The following is a 17,927-nucleotide window of genomic DNA, read 5'->3' on the forward strand; positions in this document are numbered from 1 at the left end:
GTGGTAATGTAGGGTCTTGTTTCAAAGCTAGTGGTTGGGAATATGTCAGAGGGTCGTCAATTTTCTGTCAAACAATTTGGGAGAAAGTTCTCTGTTATTATTCTTGTAATTTTTAGGTAATTTTGTGATTTTTCCAAATTTTGTTTTGTTTTGGTTTTTTGATGCTGGAAATTGAACCCAAAGCCTTGGGCATACTAAGTACATGCTCTAAGTATATACCTCCAATACCTATTCCAAATTTTTAAAAATAATAAGGTATTTTGTACCAGAGATCCTCATAATACAATCTATTATTTTCCTGTTGGGAAGATAGTTGTAATGATGTTTTCTTTTACCATGACTGAATTTGAATGGATGTTATAGATTTTTTTCCACTTTCAAATGTTTCATATCATAGATTTTTACCACCCTAGAGAATTTCTATATAATTCAATTAACTTTTCAAGCTCACTTCATATCTCACTGTGATGTATTTACACGCCGTGCCCTGGGACCTAAGGATAATATGGAAAATCAATTCTTTAGAAAATAAATAGAAGCCCGAAGATAGCATAGACCATTGCTGTACTTGGTTTCAAATGTGCTCACTTGATTCTGTTTTAGAGTAAATCAGATAAAGTTAAAATTCTATTTACGTATTCTCCAGAAGTTGACTGGGCTCCCAAAGTGATTGTCCACGAAGAAATTTTAATTAGTTTGATCAAATCTGGCTTTTAAGTAGTTAGGAATTTGGAGATCCAAGAAAATGATCTATTGGGGGGGCATTGTTTTAAGAAAACACACACACACACACACACACACAGAATTAAACAGCTTTGTCTGCGAGGAGCCGAGGAGAGAATCTGTGCCAACATAGCACAATTTGTATGCAACCCTCTTCCTGCATAGTTATCTCTGTCTTCATGCATCTGGAGGGTTCTAGCCTCCAGAGGCAGCTCAGGTAAGCATGATACTGTAATGGGAATAATGGTATTAAGGTAGACAATATGGATCACTGACATTCTATTTTTGCATAATTCCATCTAAAATAATAAGCCTCGCAGAGCACATTTGTGCTGAAAGGGTGTAGCCTTATCACATTACCATAGAGCAGTGTGAATTTCCTTTTCAAAGCCGTGTTCTGACCAGGGTGGGGAGCCAAGTTCTTTTCTAACTGATGTTTATGCAAAGACTTTGTTTCAGACACCTTGGGCTGGAGCAGTATGTAAATTGTCAGAAAAAAAAAATATTGCTAGCCTGAAGCTACCAATAGAGCCAGTTGTACAGCCAAATGTGCAAATTTGACAAACCAGCTGTTTTTCCTGCTCAAAGAATCTTCATGGGGTGCCACTGCTAAACAGATCCAGCAAGCATTACATCAGTGGCTTTTATATTGCAATAAAACCTGAGGCTTTTGTGGGAATTTAAACAAAGGGTACTCACTATTTTATGTGATCTTTTTCATGATTATTTCTTCACCTTGTCTCTTTTGCTGAGTTCCAAATTTTGAGAAGGACTAGAAGACACAAAGCTATTCCACATTTCAGTGCATTTAAGTACTAAAAAAAAATAGAGGGGGGAGAAGGATGTACAGGGAATAAGAATACAAGGTTCTTCCTTCCCTTTCTAGAATAATAGATGCAGGAGAACAGCGGTCTCTACCAACTTACTTCACTGTCACGGTGTTCATCAGCACAGGGAAACTGCCTGGCAGATTTCTGAATTACAATGCTCTCATTTCTAGAGTAGGAAGAACTGACTGTAGTCATCGTGGGTCAAGATCAGCATTCCTAATTCATGGTATTAATCCTGAGAGGATATAACCTCAAATGTTGAAGAAGGAGACCTTCTCTCATGATTGCTTCTCCAAGAACACAGTCTTCCAGATGAGTCCATGTGAATCAAGTGGTCAAACAGAAATGATGGGATAAGTAAAGGTGCCATGAGAGGAAGAAAGCATCACTTTAAAGACTCATCACCAGTGGCGCACACTGTAATGCCAGCAACTCTGGAGGCTGAGGCAGGAGGATTGAGAGTTCAAAGCCAGCCTCTGCAACTTAGAGAGGCCCTCGCAACTCAGTGAGACCCTGTCTCTAAATAAAATACACAAAAATGCTGGGGATGTGGTTCAGTGGTTAAGAACCCCTGAGTTCAGTTCCTGGTACCAAAAAAAGATAATAATAATAATAACAATAAAAAAATGCATCACCTAAATAGAATCACAAGGTAGCATTATACAAATTCAAACTGAGTCTTGTCTGCTCTCATGCCCACAGATGGCCCAGTCCAAATATTTCTTAAAGCATCATTCATTCTTCTTTCTTCATTAGTTCATTTAAAAGTATTTATCATACAACAACTGTTGTCACAGACTGTAATGATTGTTGGAGATACAAATAGCAAGGGACAAAGTGCTTGTTTCAAAGGGCATAATGAGTGTATTCGTCTGTTCTGTGTTGCTATAACTAAATATCTGAGGTAGGGTAATGCAAAAAGAAGAGAGGTTTATTTGGCTCATGATTCTGGTGTCTACAGGGGCCAAATAGCAGGTCACTGGCATCCTCGTGAAGGATTTTTGGAGGTATTATGTCACAGTGGAAAAGTAGGAGAACCGGCCACTTGCAAATAATGGGGACAACCACTTGGTGTGGCCTTATTTTGTAACAACTCACTCTCCTAAGACTCAGAGACTCAATCCACTTCGTGAGAGGAGCATTAATCTATAGATGACTTACTTATCTGCCCCAAAGGCCCTACTCTTCAAGGTTCCACCACCACAGAACCCAAACCCTGGAAACCAAGCTTCAGAAACACGAAACTTTCGGAAACACACCACATTGAAACCTTAGCAGTGAAAATCATTGCCAAAAAAAAAAAAAAAAAAAAAGATTCTCAAGCACAGGGTGATAGGGGCTGAGAAATGGGAAGGAAAAGGTATGGATTTTGACTTATATAAAGTTAGTATTTATAGGGAAGAAACACAAAAAATATAATTTTAAAAAAAGACAGACAGACAGAAGTCTGGACTGTGACTGTGTTCCAAGAATGAACGCCCTCAGGTAAATCCTCTGGCCTAAGCTCATTGATTATAGTCTCTGTTTTCTGCTCACCTGAAATCTCACTAATAAAACCTTGTCATTTTAAAATTACCATTTCACTGTGCTAAGTGTTTTGCATGCATTACCTCATTAATCTTTTAAAATATGCTGCCAGTTAGACATCTCTATTCTCCCTATACAGAAGATGAAATAAGGTTTAAGGATGCTTAAAAATTAAACTTTTCCTGTCACTGAGAATCAGGGGCAGGATATCCCTCCACCCTATGACCTTCAACATGGAGATAATACTCTACAAAAAGGACCCAGTCTGTGATTATTCTGTTGTTCAACCAGCCACGGGTACATATTTAGATGTGATCCATTTTGAGTACTTCATTTATTGAGTCTATGGGCAATTAGCACTAAGGACTTATGTCAGAGCTTCTGTTTTAATGGACACAAGAATCACCAAAGGACATGTCAATGTGCCCCTTTCCAATTCCTAAATCCATTTGGGAATGGAAATCAGGAAGGTACACTCTTATCAATATAACCAGATAAATTTGATGTAGTGGTCCATGGCCACATGTCAATGTGTGTCAAATACCTCATTATGATACCTGAAGTCCCTCAGTGGTGGGGTATGGAGGATGCATGTGATCTGAAGTGTTCTAAGTAGATCAGAGATTTGTAGATGGACATAATCTCTTTATTTTTGTATTTATTTTTATGTGGTGCTGAGGATTGAAACCAGTGCCTCACCCGTGCTAGGTAAGTGCTCCACCACTGAGCCACAACCTCAGTCTCACAACAGACTTTTTAATATTTATTTAGTTAGTTAGTTATCGGCAGATACAAGATCTTTGTTTTGTATGTGGTGCTGAGGATCGAACCCAGGCCGCACGCATGCCAGGCGAGCGCGCTACCGCTTGAGCCACATCCCTAGCCCACACAACAGACTTTTAATAACCTCATCAACAAATAGGCCAAGGAACTGAAAAGACACTTCACAGAAGAAGAAATCAATTGATCAACAAACATGAAAAAATGTTCAACGTCTCTAGCAATTAGAGGAATGCAAATCAAAACTACTCTAAGATTTCATCTCACTCCTGTCAGAATGGCAATCATCAAGAATACAAGCAATAATAAATGTCGGCGAGGATGTGGGGAAAAGGCACACTCATATATTGCTGGTGGGACTGCAAATTGATGCAGCCACTCTGGAAAGCAGTATGGAGATTCCTCAGAAAATGGGGAATGGAACCACCATTTGACCCAGCCATCCCACTCCTTGGTTTATACCCAAAGGACTTAAGATCATCATACTACAGGGACACACCACATCAATGTTTATAGCAGCTCAATTCACAATAGCTAGACTAAGGAATCAACCTAGGTGTCCCTCAATAGTTGAATGCATAAAGAAAATGTGGCATATATACTCAGTGGAATATTACTCAGGGACATTATGGCATATGCCAGTAAATGGCTGGAGTTGGAGAATATCATGAAAAGTGAAATAAGCCAATCCCACAAAACCAAAAGACCCAATCTTTCTTTTAATATGTGGATGCTGATTCACAACAAGGAGGGGGGTCACTAGGGAATAATAGGGTTACCTTAGATTAGATAGAAGGAAGTGGTTGGAGGGGAGGGGAGGGGATATAAGGATAGGAATAGTAGAAGGAAACAGACATTACTACTGTATGTATATATCTGACTGCATGATCAATGTGATTCTGCAACTTGCACCCTCAGAAAAGTGAGAAATTACATCCCATCTATGTATGATATATCAAAGTGCATAAATGCATTCTACTCTCATGTATAACTAATTAAAACAAATTTAATTTTTTTTTTAATTGCATCAAGGTTTTGAGATCCTTATGATTTCATCGTTGGCTTTCTGAACACTTGGCATGAGCCGTAGCCTGGCAGTGGGGACTGAAGTGGGCTGCCCTCATTCAGCTTGCATTGTTGTCATAAAAACTAGGACAGGATTCATTGCATTGGATGGAACCAGACGTCAGAATCCCGCAGCCGTGCACATATCTTCCTTAGAGGTGCATTTATTCCAGTCCCTTTGATTAACAAGGTAGGACTTTCTCCAGCCTGTGCTGCCCTAAGCATTGCTTGGGTCCAGCTAGAATTCCCACTCCGCTTGCTCACTATTTTAAGATTTTTGTGTTGTGTGCACCATTTGGCGGCTCAGTAGGTCTCAGTCCTGCTAACTATCGCTGGCGGTTAGCACAGAAGGTTCTATATAGCTCGTTCTTTACCCATCTCAAGGGAAACCTGAAATCATGATCCACCTGGGCTCACCAACCCACAGGGAATATGTCCCTCCTTGGAAGATTCCTTACGTTAATGATTGATGATTTCCTCGTACACTCCTGGAGCAACAGGCCATACCATACTAGCTTGTCAAAACAGCCTTGCACACACATCAAGATTGATGCGGTGGGCCTGACTTCATTACCAAAGCACCGAGTTTCCATGGCTGTGGCCAGAGGCATAGCAGGGAGTTGTGATGTGACTAGAATCAATGACTGCCTCAGATCCTGAGGCTCAACTGGGTTTCCCTGGGCAAAGACATTCCAGAGAATCTTGCTGTAGCTTCCTGTCAGAGGACAAGTGTGTCCTGTATGATCCCAGATAGAGAAGGACCCCAAAGCCAATGCCTGATTGACATGGGGTCTGCTTGCTGAACCTCTTCCTGGCTGGCTTTTTCTGTGTGCATTTGCTGTGATAAACCTTAGCCACGTGCATAACCTGTGTTGGGGACTTCTTTCATCCTTTTGGAAAGTTACTGAGCTTGGAGTGAGATGGCCCTATTGATACACCACCCCATGTTTGTTTCTGCTGATAAAAAAAAAAAAACTGTAGGAACTTTTATGTTTATTGATTGGGTTTGCTTCTCCTTGGGTCCCTCCAGTGCCTTCTATTTCAATCTTCCTGATGGTTTATCACTAGAGCCAAGTTGCATGTGTAGATATTTTAAGGAGATACACAAAAACATGTGCACGGAATGGTTCTGTTTTCACTTATACATGCAAATTTCTATTTTAGTCAAGGCTGCATGAGAAGAATTTTGCTTTTATGCTTCTGAGGGGGAACGTTTACGTCCTTGGAATTTCAATTTTTTTCCCTTGGAACTTTTACATCCTTGGAATTTTCATGAGTTCATACCCATGAGATGACAGGCTGGGACCTGGTTAGCAAGGAGGTCAAGCATGAGATTACAGAGTTGACTTCCAGGGAGGACAGAGGAAGTTGGAGATGGAGTTAAACTGTGGGGGCAACGATCCAATCACTGCCGCCTATGTAACCTAACTCTAATAAAAACCCTGGATGTCTAACTTCAAAAGGACCTCTTAGCTGATGAGGTGCTGAGGGTGAGATGCATACCCACTCAGAACCCAGCCTGGCTCTGCTCATGGGGGAGATGATAGCCGGTGCCCTTTACTTCTTACGTAAGCTGAATTACAAAGTCATTCTGGTGCCCCGTAAAGGGCACGTATATAAGATACCCAAGAAAGTGGTGGGTTCTTATCACCTAGTTGGTAGTGAGTCTGGGTTGGCTTTCTTCTTACCCAGTTCTATGGACAGTTCAGAGCATCTCTTAATTGACAGCAGGCAAATCCTCTGGCCATGAAGAATTCCCTCCTTTCATCCCTGCTTTGGAAAACACAGTCCCCTCTGAAGAGGAGGACCCCAAAAGGAGTCGCTGTAGACACATGACTTGCAGACTTGTCTGCATTTCTGTTTCTAGTCTATCTCTGACCCTCCACAGCCCATCCTCCAAGGGGAAACAAAGGTTTGCCGGAATTGGGATTAGGGATTTTTTTAGAAGTTATTTTATAAAACCATTAGTGCTTCACCAAAAAAATGAAAGGACGGGTATTGGAGACATGGGTTTTTGGCAGGGAGAAGGCATTTGGGATTTAGACACATGAATAGAAGCAGGGTGGTAAATTTTGACTAATATCTGGGACGGTCTTCAGCTATTATTTGGAACAGGTTCTCTTTCTTTCATGGGCAAAGGGGGGGGGGAAGAATTCTCTGGAAGTCTCCTTGCCCTGATTGCTTTCTATCTTTGGTGGTTTCAACTCATTTGCATGATTGGCCCCGAGAATAATTCGTCCTCCCTCTCTTACACATCTGATTTTCTAAAGGTCACCTGGCAAGTCGAAGATGACACTGGGCACTTTCTCTTGAGGGTCCCTTGTAATAATCACACGTCCTCCCCAGAGCTTTGGGTGTCTGGCACATTGGTAATTGACAGAAGGATAACAATGTAACCTGGCTGGTTTCCAAGGCCACTTTCCAAAGAGAACTGGATTGTGTGAGGGGGGCTAAGCTATCCACATCCCCACCCCTCAGTCCTGAGGAAGGCAGGATAAGAAAAATGGAAGAGAAAGAAAGGGATTTTTCTGATTGGGTCACAGTTTCTGTAATGTAAAGAAAAGATGCACATATAATAAACTTATGAAGCTGGATGAGCAAGCCGTGGACGGGGTGGGAATATGCATGCCGTGGAAATGCTCTCCAGCTACCTTTAGTCATGTGCCGCCTGCTTCTGCCTCAGACACTCTGTCCTATCTCAGCACTTTATCCTAAAAACTCTGCTTACAAAAAGTGACTGAACTGTGCCCTGGCTTCTCGGTGGTGCTTACCCAGGCTGATCTGGCTACAAGCACCTGACTCAAGAATAATTCATGGATTCCGGAGCATTGAGAATTACTCCTTTTACACCTATAACTGGAGTGGGGTGGGAGGAGGATAGAGTCCTCTCTTTAGAACATGGATTGAACAGCAAAGATGATATTTCTTTAGCATCAGAGGTCAGCCAGGCAATTATTTAATTTATTTTATTTTTTTAGCAGACCCAGGACACATCAAGACTGTCTTTGTACATCCTTTAACAGCCTTGCATTGGTCTGCAAAAATAACACATGGAAGTCGGGAGTGGTGGTGCATACCTGTAATCCTAGCGGGTTGGGAGGCTGAGGTAGGAGGATCTTGGGTTCAAAGCCAGCCTCAGCAAAAGTGAGGCTCTAAATAAAATACAAAATAGGGCTGAGGATGTGGCTCAGTGGTCGAGTGCCCCTGAGTTCAATCCCCAGTACCCCCAAATAAAAATAAAATGACAAAATCACAAGAAAGTTTTATGTATATGTATAGTATATGTTTTGTTATAATATCAAGCATTTTTGTTATTGTTTTATAAAAATGCAAGGTGCTATGATAATGATGAACAGGTATGTACTGAGTTTCTGAAACAGAGCAGATAATTAAGCAATATAAGTCTTTTAAAAAATTGGCCTTTAAATTGCCGCTAATTAGGTAAGTACATTAATTTGATTAATTATGGTTCTTTGAAATTTGATTAATGAGAGAACACTGTCTTTGCAACTTAGCAAAGCACTTTTGTGTTTTAACTGTTGTCCTAACTGTGCTTGATGACTTCAATGGTCCCAAGTCTCCATCCCTCCTGGGATGCGGGCTGGTATCTCTCTCCTTTGCCGTGTGACTTTGAAGTGACTGTGATCTGGGCCATGTTATTTACTTTGATGGATGGAATGCGGCCAGAGGGACTATATACCTAAGTGTTTAATGTTCCTCTTGCTCTTCTCCTTCAGCTACCAGCATCACGAGGAGGGCATTTCTCAGGCAAGCTGGTGGGTTCCAGGAAGTGGCTTAGAGAAGCATAAAACACCAGTATCCCACAGAGCCAGTGCGGCCAAACCCAGAGCCCCCAGCTGCCCTGCAAATGCATGGATTGCAGTAATATTTAAGCACTGTTTTTCAGCCCCCGTATTTGGGGATGCTCTGCTCTGTGGCAATAGGTAAGTGATTCAGTGCTGGTAATTCAGTACTAGTGACTCAGTGCTAATAGCAAGGCTAGTTTATTGCTTTGTTCATGGTTTACTAAAGACTGTACAGCTATCCTGGATGGACCAAATGCTTGATCCAAGTTACATGCAAATCAGCATTCCATTCGACTTTAAACTCATCTCTAGGTTTCCAACCCCTGTGTGCTTTAACTCCAGGGAGCTCTTCTAGAAATCCGTATGGGATTCTAAAAGTGTATTAGACCTCACACGGGAAATCTGTGCTGTGATCCAGCCCCTCCTGCTGCCTCAGTTACCTTGCTCATGGGTGAAAGCTGCTGGGGGATCAGCTCTGTATGAAGAGAGATCTGCCACTGTCTGATTCCCTGGGTCTCAGGAATACGCAAATGTATTGCTCACAGACTAATACACAAGATTTGGCTGCAACCTTCAATTTTGAAAATAGACGCAAGAAGGGCAATGAAGGGTTCAGGCATTGCTGCTTTTACCCCAATTCCACAGATCTTGGAGCTGAGATCTAGAGCTGTTAGACCTGAATGGATAGATACCTCCTATTTAGTACACCTCTCTTCACAGCCTGGGGCTCAGAACAAACCACACAGCTGGAAATATTCATTAAGTCTGCCCTTGTCAGAAATTTCTCAGTACCACGTAGGAAGTTTTATGAGTCACAACTAAAAAAAATACAGAGTTAGAGCAAACAAAGGCCGCCTCATTTCATGTGTTGGAAGAAAGAATTTTGCCAAAAGAGTGCAAGAAAAGCATCAGAATTCAACTTCTACTCCGATATCCTTTGTGTTTGGCAAGGGAGATATTTTATTTTTATTGATGGCATTTTATTTTTTGCTTTTCTTTGGGTATTTGTTTAGGAGACTGTGCTACTATTTCTTGTTAAAATCACTGGGGACACATCAAGAGCCTGAAACCAATAGAGTTCCTCTGCCATTTTGTAATATATTTTGCAGATTCATCTGAGAAAGTCCCGGTGGCAGGCTTTTAAATAATTGGGCTTCCAGAGTTGCAAGCACGCTGACAGGTATATTTATGCACATAAATTTGACAAGAGCAGAGTCATTGTTCTTGTGCTTTAACCACCACCTGCTCACTGAGGACTCCTGACTTCTTAAGTCTAGTGGAGACCTCCTCCCTAGGTTTCAGACTTCAATGCTTAACTGTCTTTGGGATACCTGCCTGTGATTGTCCCAAGGCACCTGGGAATTAGCATAGGTAAATCTAGCAGGATCACTGTCTCCTTGCACATTCCCTGCTTAGATTCTGTCTCAGCTAATTGCCTAAACCACCTTTCCAACTTTATTTGGGGGGGGGGATCTCACTGAGTTTCCCAATGCCTCTCTTTTGCTGAGGCTGGCTTTGAACTCATGATTCTCCTGCCTCAGCCTCCAGGGCCGTGGGAATTACAGACATGCACCACCATGCAGGACAACTCATTTTAAGTCTCTCTGTTTCACTTTCTGCTGGTAACCCACCCTGACAGTCCTACCCCACAAGTATTTCTGGTATCTGTCTCCTCCTTTATCATCCCTGGTTTCTCAAATGTCTCCACTGAAATGTCACAGCTCCAGGAGCCTTCCCCACAAATCTTGCTTTAAGGGAAAGCTACACAGATTGCTGTCCCCATCGATGGCTTACTAAGACTCAAGCTTTCTAGGCTATGCTTGCAGGGCCTGAGTAAGGTGGTCACCGCCTCTCTCGACAAAGGCCATTCTGGAGGTTGATTGTTCAGGATCCTATTCTGGCTTCAGGCCTCACTAGTTACACAACCTTGAAGAGGCTTCTCCCCAATTCTGTGCCTTCGTTTCCTGTTCTGAAAAACGGAATCACAGTATACTGCTTATCTCAAAAAGCCGTAATGAGCATGGAAGGAGTTAATATGATAAATAACTTGGGGTGCTTCCTGGTACACAGCAAACACTGTACCTGTGTCTCAGACCCCCACCTGTCTGCTTCAGACCTTCCTGTCTCCCTGTTCCTGCCCACATGCTCCATGTTGCTCTCTAGGTCTACACCTTTCCTTAAACTGCTTCCTCTTGTCAAACTAAAATGAGGACTGGAGAGATCAACTCTCCAAAGCAAAGAGTTCGTCTTGGAATAGCAGTGGGTTACAATGTGGGACATGCAAGTCACCTGTGAGGCTCAGGCTCATCCCAGAGGGCCTGGAGCAAGGAGGAAACATTAAAAGACGAAAGAGAAGCCTCTGGAAGCTGTTATGGAACAAAGACCACTGGTGACCGAGGCTTGCTGCAGGATGGACACTAGCTCCCTCATGGAGACAGCCCTGGATGGCCACCTGTCCTTGTGCCCCTGGGTTACCTGGAACCCTGTGGGTCTGAGGAACTGCTTGTATAATTTCTGCCAGAGACCGTTCCATTTGTCAGGGTGCCATATTCATTCAGACAAATTTGACATTTGAATACTGGTGACATTCAGACCTTGTTTATGTCAAGATTCTTTGTCTTTGCCTGGGTATCCCCATCCATCCTTCACTGAAGTGCTGGGGGAATGGAGTCAATTTCTCCTGCCTTCATACATTCACTAAAACTGTAATTCACCTGTCCACTCTGACTCATAGTGTGTGAGGTTCCTGTAAAAGTGACCACAAACAATATGGCACTCTAGCGTCAAGACATTTGTGGGAAGACATTGTGGAGGGATGGGAAACATGAAGGATCTAATTGAACTTAATTAAAGGAGAATGTATGGTGGTGAAGGAAAGGCTAGTGAGTCCAGAACCATCCATAGGTCTGGGTGGGGAGGTCCTGACTCAGGTTGAAGGAGGCATTTGGGAGAACTCTTCATCCAGGAAATTCTCCCCGAAGCCCAGAGAAGGTGGCCCTTCTCTGTGTTCTCAGGGCATCTGAGTCTTAGTCATTTGGGGATGCAATAAGATCACAGGAAGAATGTGGTTTCAACAGCTCATATTTGTTCCCTCAGATTGTGGATCCAAGATCAAGGTCATGGCTGATTTTTTTGCTAGTGAGAGCTATTTTCCAGATTGCGGATGGTGATATTCTCACTGTGTCCGCACATGGAAAACAGAGTGCGCGGCTCTCTCTTTTTTTCCCTTACAAAGCTACCAGTCTCATCATGAGGGTCCCACTCCCATGAAATCTTATAATCCTATTGGTCTCCTAAAGATGACCCTATGTCCAAATACCATCACATTGGGCCTTCAACCTAATTACCCCCTAAATGGCCTTGAATCCAACTACAGGATCTTTGGAGGTGGCACAACCTAGTACATTGCACCTGACTAGCCTCTGCCCAAAATCCTCAACATAAGTTTTTGAAAATATCTATTTCTTTTTTCAGTTTTCCTTTTGAACTACTGTTCCTTGAGGGTAGGCACCACCTCTTTTAACTCTGTAGCTGCAAGTCAGATACACCTGCAGAAACACAGACGGTGTCCAGCCAATATTTGTAGAACCACACTGCACGTTCAAGAGCTCACTCCTTGGGATTCTGTTGTTGGCCAAATCTTGCTTTATCTGAAGCTAAATTACATGATGTTTGTGTACACTTTAGAAGAGCTAACTTACATAATAATGCAACTTCCCTACCAACGTATTATATTCCTCAAAAAGATTTTAAAGAAATCATTTTACCCTCTGGAACCTCAGGTTTATTTTTCATCTATAAGAGTCAGGATCTTTAAGCAAATGACCAAATTCCCTTTCACCTCTCTCATGTGTGATTTTACCTCCTGACCACTCTCCCTAGGGCTCTTTTGATGGACATTCATTCTCCTCTTGGCCATCTTTCTGGTCTCCTCTCTACCTCAGTCTCCTTTGCTATTTTTCCATGGGCACCTCCACCTTGAGTAATGGAAAGAGTTTGACTACCTCTTGCATCTCTAGTCATTTAGCTCCCCAAGACTGTGCCTGCAAACCAGGATCAGAGGCCAAATCCTCCCCCAATGCCTATTTTTGTAAAGAGAATTGTATTAGGATACAGCCAAACCTATTCATTTACTTTTTTTTTCCATGTTCCTTCCAAACGACATTGCCGGGGTTGTACATGCTGCTTTCAAGCCATGGAGACAATATGGTCTGCAAGAACTAAAATATCTGATACTTTTCAGAATACATGTCTTCAATCCCTGCCCTAGAAGATTGCATCCTGCCCATGGCTTTAAATAGGATCCAGTTAATGATTCCTAAGTTTATATTGTCAAGATGTTCCTCTCCTGAGCTCCCTCTGGATCTCTACACCTGTCCAACCCCTGTTGCCTCTTGGTATTTGTGCCATCTCGGAATAGTGTAGTGGTTAAGGTGACTCTAGAGGCAGGTGCCCAAGTCTGAGTCCTGCCTTTGCTGAGTGCTAACACAGTGGTCTCAGTAGTCGCTAATCTCCCTGTGACTCGTGTTCATCATTGGCACCATGCAGGTGGTGATGATGAAGTAACGTTTCATAAGGTTGCCAAGAAGACTATATGTGTTAATATGTCCATAGCACAACCCTGTTGAGTATTGTGGGTTCAAATTTTAGGAGTTATCACTGAATTTCTTTCCCTTGTACCTCACATATAATTTATCATCAAATTCTCTCATGTCTATCTTTAAAATACTTATTATTGAGCTTGGTGTGGTGGCACATGACTCATCCCAGTGATTCAGGAGGCTGAGGCAGGAGGATTGCAGGTTTGAAGCCAGCCTCAGCAATTTTGTGAGACTGTCTTAAGAAAATGTTGGGGGTTATAGTCCAATTGTATAGACTACTGGGTTCAATCCATAGTACCATTTTTTTAAAAATAGAAAAACAATTATTGAGCATCTCCAGTGCTGCACTGTTAATATCCTGCACCAAGCTACCATGATCTATCACCTAAACCACTGGCTCTCCCAGTTGCTATCTCTGCTTCACTTTTACACAAAACCTTCTTCCTCTGTGATCAGCCAGAAGTCAAATAATCTTTTAAAAACAATGATATCATCCTTCTGCAGAAAATCATTCAATCTCTTCCCAACACACTTAGAATGAAATCTGAACTTGGTGCCATTGAGTCACAAAGCCTCACCTGTTCTGTCTCCAGCTTTCTTTCATGGCTCTGCCCCTCCAGGTTTTTCTACTTATACTGGCCTTCTTGTTCCTCCTAAACATGAAAACTTGGCCCTGCTACAGTCACTTTAGACCCAGTGTCCTCTCTATCTGCAAGGGTTTGTCCCCAGATATCTGCATATCCCCCCAGCACACATAATGTCACAACCACACGGTGTCTTTTCCAGTTTGCACTATTCAAACTCTACCTTTCATTACCCTCTCTTTTCACAGCTCACTTTTGGGTCTGTAACATCTGTCACTAATTGTATTAATTATTGATGGAATCTACACTTGTCTCTCTCTTTCTCTCTCCAGTATCCTGTGATTTCATTTTTTTTTCTGCTCAAAGCTTGAGACAAACTGGGATGCCAGTCATTTTAAGTTTTGCATCTCCACATCATTCCAATTTTTATCATGCTGATCCTTTCACTCGTTTCTAGAACCTTCTTTATCTCTTGGTTGCTTGAGAGCTTCTTCTCAGTCTACAAGAAGCTGATCTGAAACTTTATCTGCTTTGTTAAATCTTTCCTCCATACCTCTTAATTTCTTAAATACTACTTTCTGGTTACTTAGAAATCTGAAATGAAGTACTCAGTGGTTCACCTTCTTGCGGAGAAATGAATGGTCACATAAAACAGGCCAGGCCAGGGAGTTGTCCCTAGGCCTGCATTCCTCTCCAAATCAAAGGGTGAAACAATCTTTGTAGACAACAAAATTATCTGAAAAGGGATCCCACAGATAAGGTGTGTGTTCTCTAGCTGGGTGGAGTGGTGTACAGTACACCTGTAATCCATCATCTCAGGAAGCTGAGGCAGGAGGATTGCAAGTTGGAAGCCAGCCTCAGCACTTTAGTGAGACCCTAAGTAATTTAGTGAACCCCTATTTGAAAATAAAATAAAAGGGGTATGGCTCAGTGGTTAAGCACCCGTGGGTTCAATCTCCAGTACTAAAAAAAAAAAAAAAAAAAGAAAAAAAAAAAGAATAAGTTCGTATTAAATCTTTCCTATTCTAAGTGAAACTACGTTTACCTTGGACTAGGAAAACTTCTTATCATCAAAACCCCCTCCTGATCATAAATTGGTATTCTATAGTATTTAACTCCGTGACATCATAGCAACTCAGTAAATATTTCAGTGTTAGAATCATCTATGGGGAGATTTGCAAGGGCAGATAGGATAATTCCATCAATATTAATAATCTCTCCCTTTACAAAAAAATCGGATCACTACAGTACTAATGTATGTACATCCTTTCAAACCTCCACTGGTATGTAGATTTCAAAGCACCATACTGCAATGAGAAAGTTTGAATGTTTATACAACATGACAGAAAAGAATCAACAGCCGTCTCCCAGCTGTGCTGACAGTCGCTTTCCCCAAAAAGATAATTTTGACCTCCCCCCAGACAAAATATTAAACTTTAATCACTGCCGTACCTACCCGGAATATTTTCTTGTCTTGTTTTCTCCATCTGTTTATTATTGTACGCACTAGATTTTGCTGAATTGGGGATTCCAAAATGACAAAAAGAACATCATTATTTCCATGGTCGAAGAATTCTTTAAAAAAAAATGTTTTGCAGCTCAAAATGAGAGAGTCCACGTTGCAAAAAAGGTCCTCCTTGGCCCAGGGAAGCCTCTTTTAGCAGGATTCTAATTCTTCCGGTATCTCATCTTGCAATTTCTGAACGATGTGGAGAATCTCAGTGAATATTATAAACCTCCTCAGGGCTCAGATCTAAGAGCAGAAAACTCTGGGATTTTGGTGCATCCATGAGAAACTACTGCAGGGAGCTACCATGGCAACATTATCCTTTAGAAGAAGACCTCAACTCCGAGGTTCACATTTAACAGGCGATTCTTTTACTCTGAGCTTCTAGGTTTATATGTTAAAAAGAGAGCTGTTTTTCCTTCCATCTCACAAGTGACACCTTTCATTTTGAAAAGTACCTAAAGTAATTATGCAAAACTAAGAACAGAACAGCCTGATGCTTTGAACTCTCAAAGACGGTCACACTTCATGGGTTGGTGTGTCTGCTTACACTAGGGTTCCTCTGCGTGCAGACCATATAGAGTTTTTATCTTGTAATATCAAAATGGGGTCCAATAGAATCTTATTGTATCAAGTGTTTAGTATATGACTTTTTAAGCATAGACATTCATTGGGAATATTTTCCATCCTGTGACATATTTCTGGCAACATAATTATAATTTCCTCATGGGGTGTTTTTGTATAGCTGTGCCAGAAATAATGTATCTGCTGAAAACTGATTGCCTTAATGTTACTTGTCCTGGTGTGCAGAGTGGGTGTTCTGGGCTCTTATTTTTCTTTCCTAGCATTCTTTCTTGTAGGATACTCATTATCCCCTTGGTGCTAAAGAGAAGTAAGTCACAGTACCCCATATTTTTCCACTATGCAGCTTTGGCTTAGCTAATATCTCATCCCTTCCAAAAAGAAGGTAGACAACAAAGAGAATCAGAATGTTCCTTAGGATTGATAAGGAGATGTTGGGGGCAGGTAGCAGAGAGAGCTCTAATTTTTCCTTAGTGTTATGTTGGTAAATTTTTTTAATCTGAGCCAGGAGATCCCATAAGCTTTCTTCCAACATTTTTTAAGAGAACCCTACTGGTAGTTTGGGACTATAAAACAACAGCAGAGACAGGCTGGCTGAGAAGTTAAAAAGAGAGCAAGAGTGTTAATTTTCTGGATCAAGTTGTGCCTGAAACTGTCCTATTCAAATTTTGAAATTATATCAGACAATATATGCTTTAACTTTTCACTGTTATTATTTTTGCTTAGATTAGTTTGGCCAGGATTTTTGATAGCAGTTAAGTAAGAATTCTAGTACAAGAGTCAGATACATTTTCGATGAACAAAAGATGCTGCCTTCATCTCATTTTCTCAGCATAATTAGTTAAATGCACAATTGTTAGCCCCATATTTTTAACATGATCATGATGCCCTGAAAGAAACCTGGCCAATACTTGGTGCATGAGTTACATCTCCTTGATATTGACTTTTCCAAATGGAATAGGTTTACTTCCTGCAGACCATTATTTTAAGAAGCTATTTAGTTCCTTGAGATGAGCCCAGCACATGGCAAGGGCCAAACAGAAACGTGACAAGAAAGTGAACAAATGCTTGCATATGCTGCTCGAGGAGACCCAAGAGTCTCTTTTTAAAGACACGTTGGTTGATTCCCTCAGGTCGGGACCAAACACCATATCAAACTCTGTGAAATGTACACTATTCTCTTTGCTCCTTCAATTTTATGTAATGGTAAAAACCAAAAAAAAAAAATTCATTGTGTTTATCACAATTTCTCCACATCAAATGTAAGTTGAACTTTAAAAATATGAAGTTTTCCTCTTTTGGAAACCCTGGAAGGTCCCACATAGATGAACACATGGATGATGGAATTGTTGACAAGGTTTTTGGTTTTGGATTCCATGACAGTTCTTGGGCCACTCTTTGGCCGACAGGATCATATTTAATGCCCTACTGATAGTGTTTCAGGCCCAGAAAGAGGGATCAAGGAGAAAGACATCATGTTCCATTTGGGCACCTGCATCAAGGAGCAGAGCTTATCACCAGTTTCTTTTCTGCATCACACTTGGGTCTCTGCAGTTTCCTCAGGAGGGCTTGCGCTCTCTCTCTCTCTCTCTCCCTCTCTCTCTCTCTCTCTCTCTCTCTCTCTCTCTCTCTCTCTGGATTTAGTAAGAAGCAAACAGAAAAACCTGCGTGAAGTTTAATTATAATCACTATGTGAAGGTCCTTTTTTTTAACATCAGAATGACAGGTGTCAATCAATCACAACCGGTCATAAAGAGGCAGGTGTCAAAAACAAAGGTTGATCAAATGGCTAAAGCAACATGCTGGCAGGACTCAGCAAGCTATTAAACTCAATGCTGCTTCCTTTTGTCAGGGGCCTGTTGCCTACAACAACGTTTTCTTTCTTGCATTGAGTTTTTGGGGGTTATTTCTTTCTTCATGAA

The sequence above is a fragment of the Ictidomys tridecemlineatus genome, unplaced genomic scaffold (assembly GCF_052094955.1).
Source record: "Ictidomys tridecemlineatus isolate mIctTri1 unplaced genomic scaffold, mIctTri1.hap1 Scaffold_48, whole genome shotgun sequence".
NCBI lineage: Eukaryota > Metazoa > Chordata > Mammalia > Rodentia > Sciuridae > Ictidomys > Ictidomys tridecemlineatus.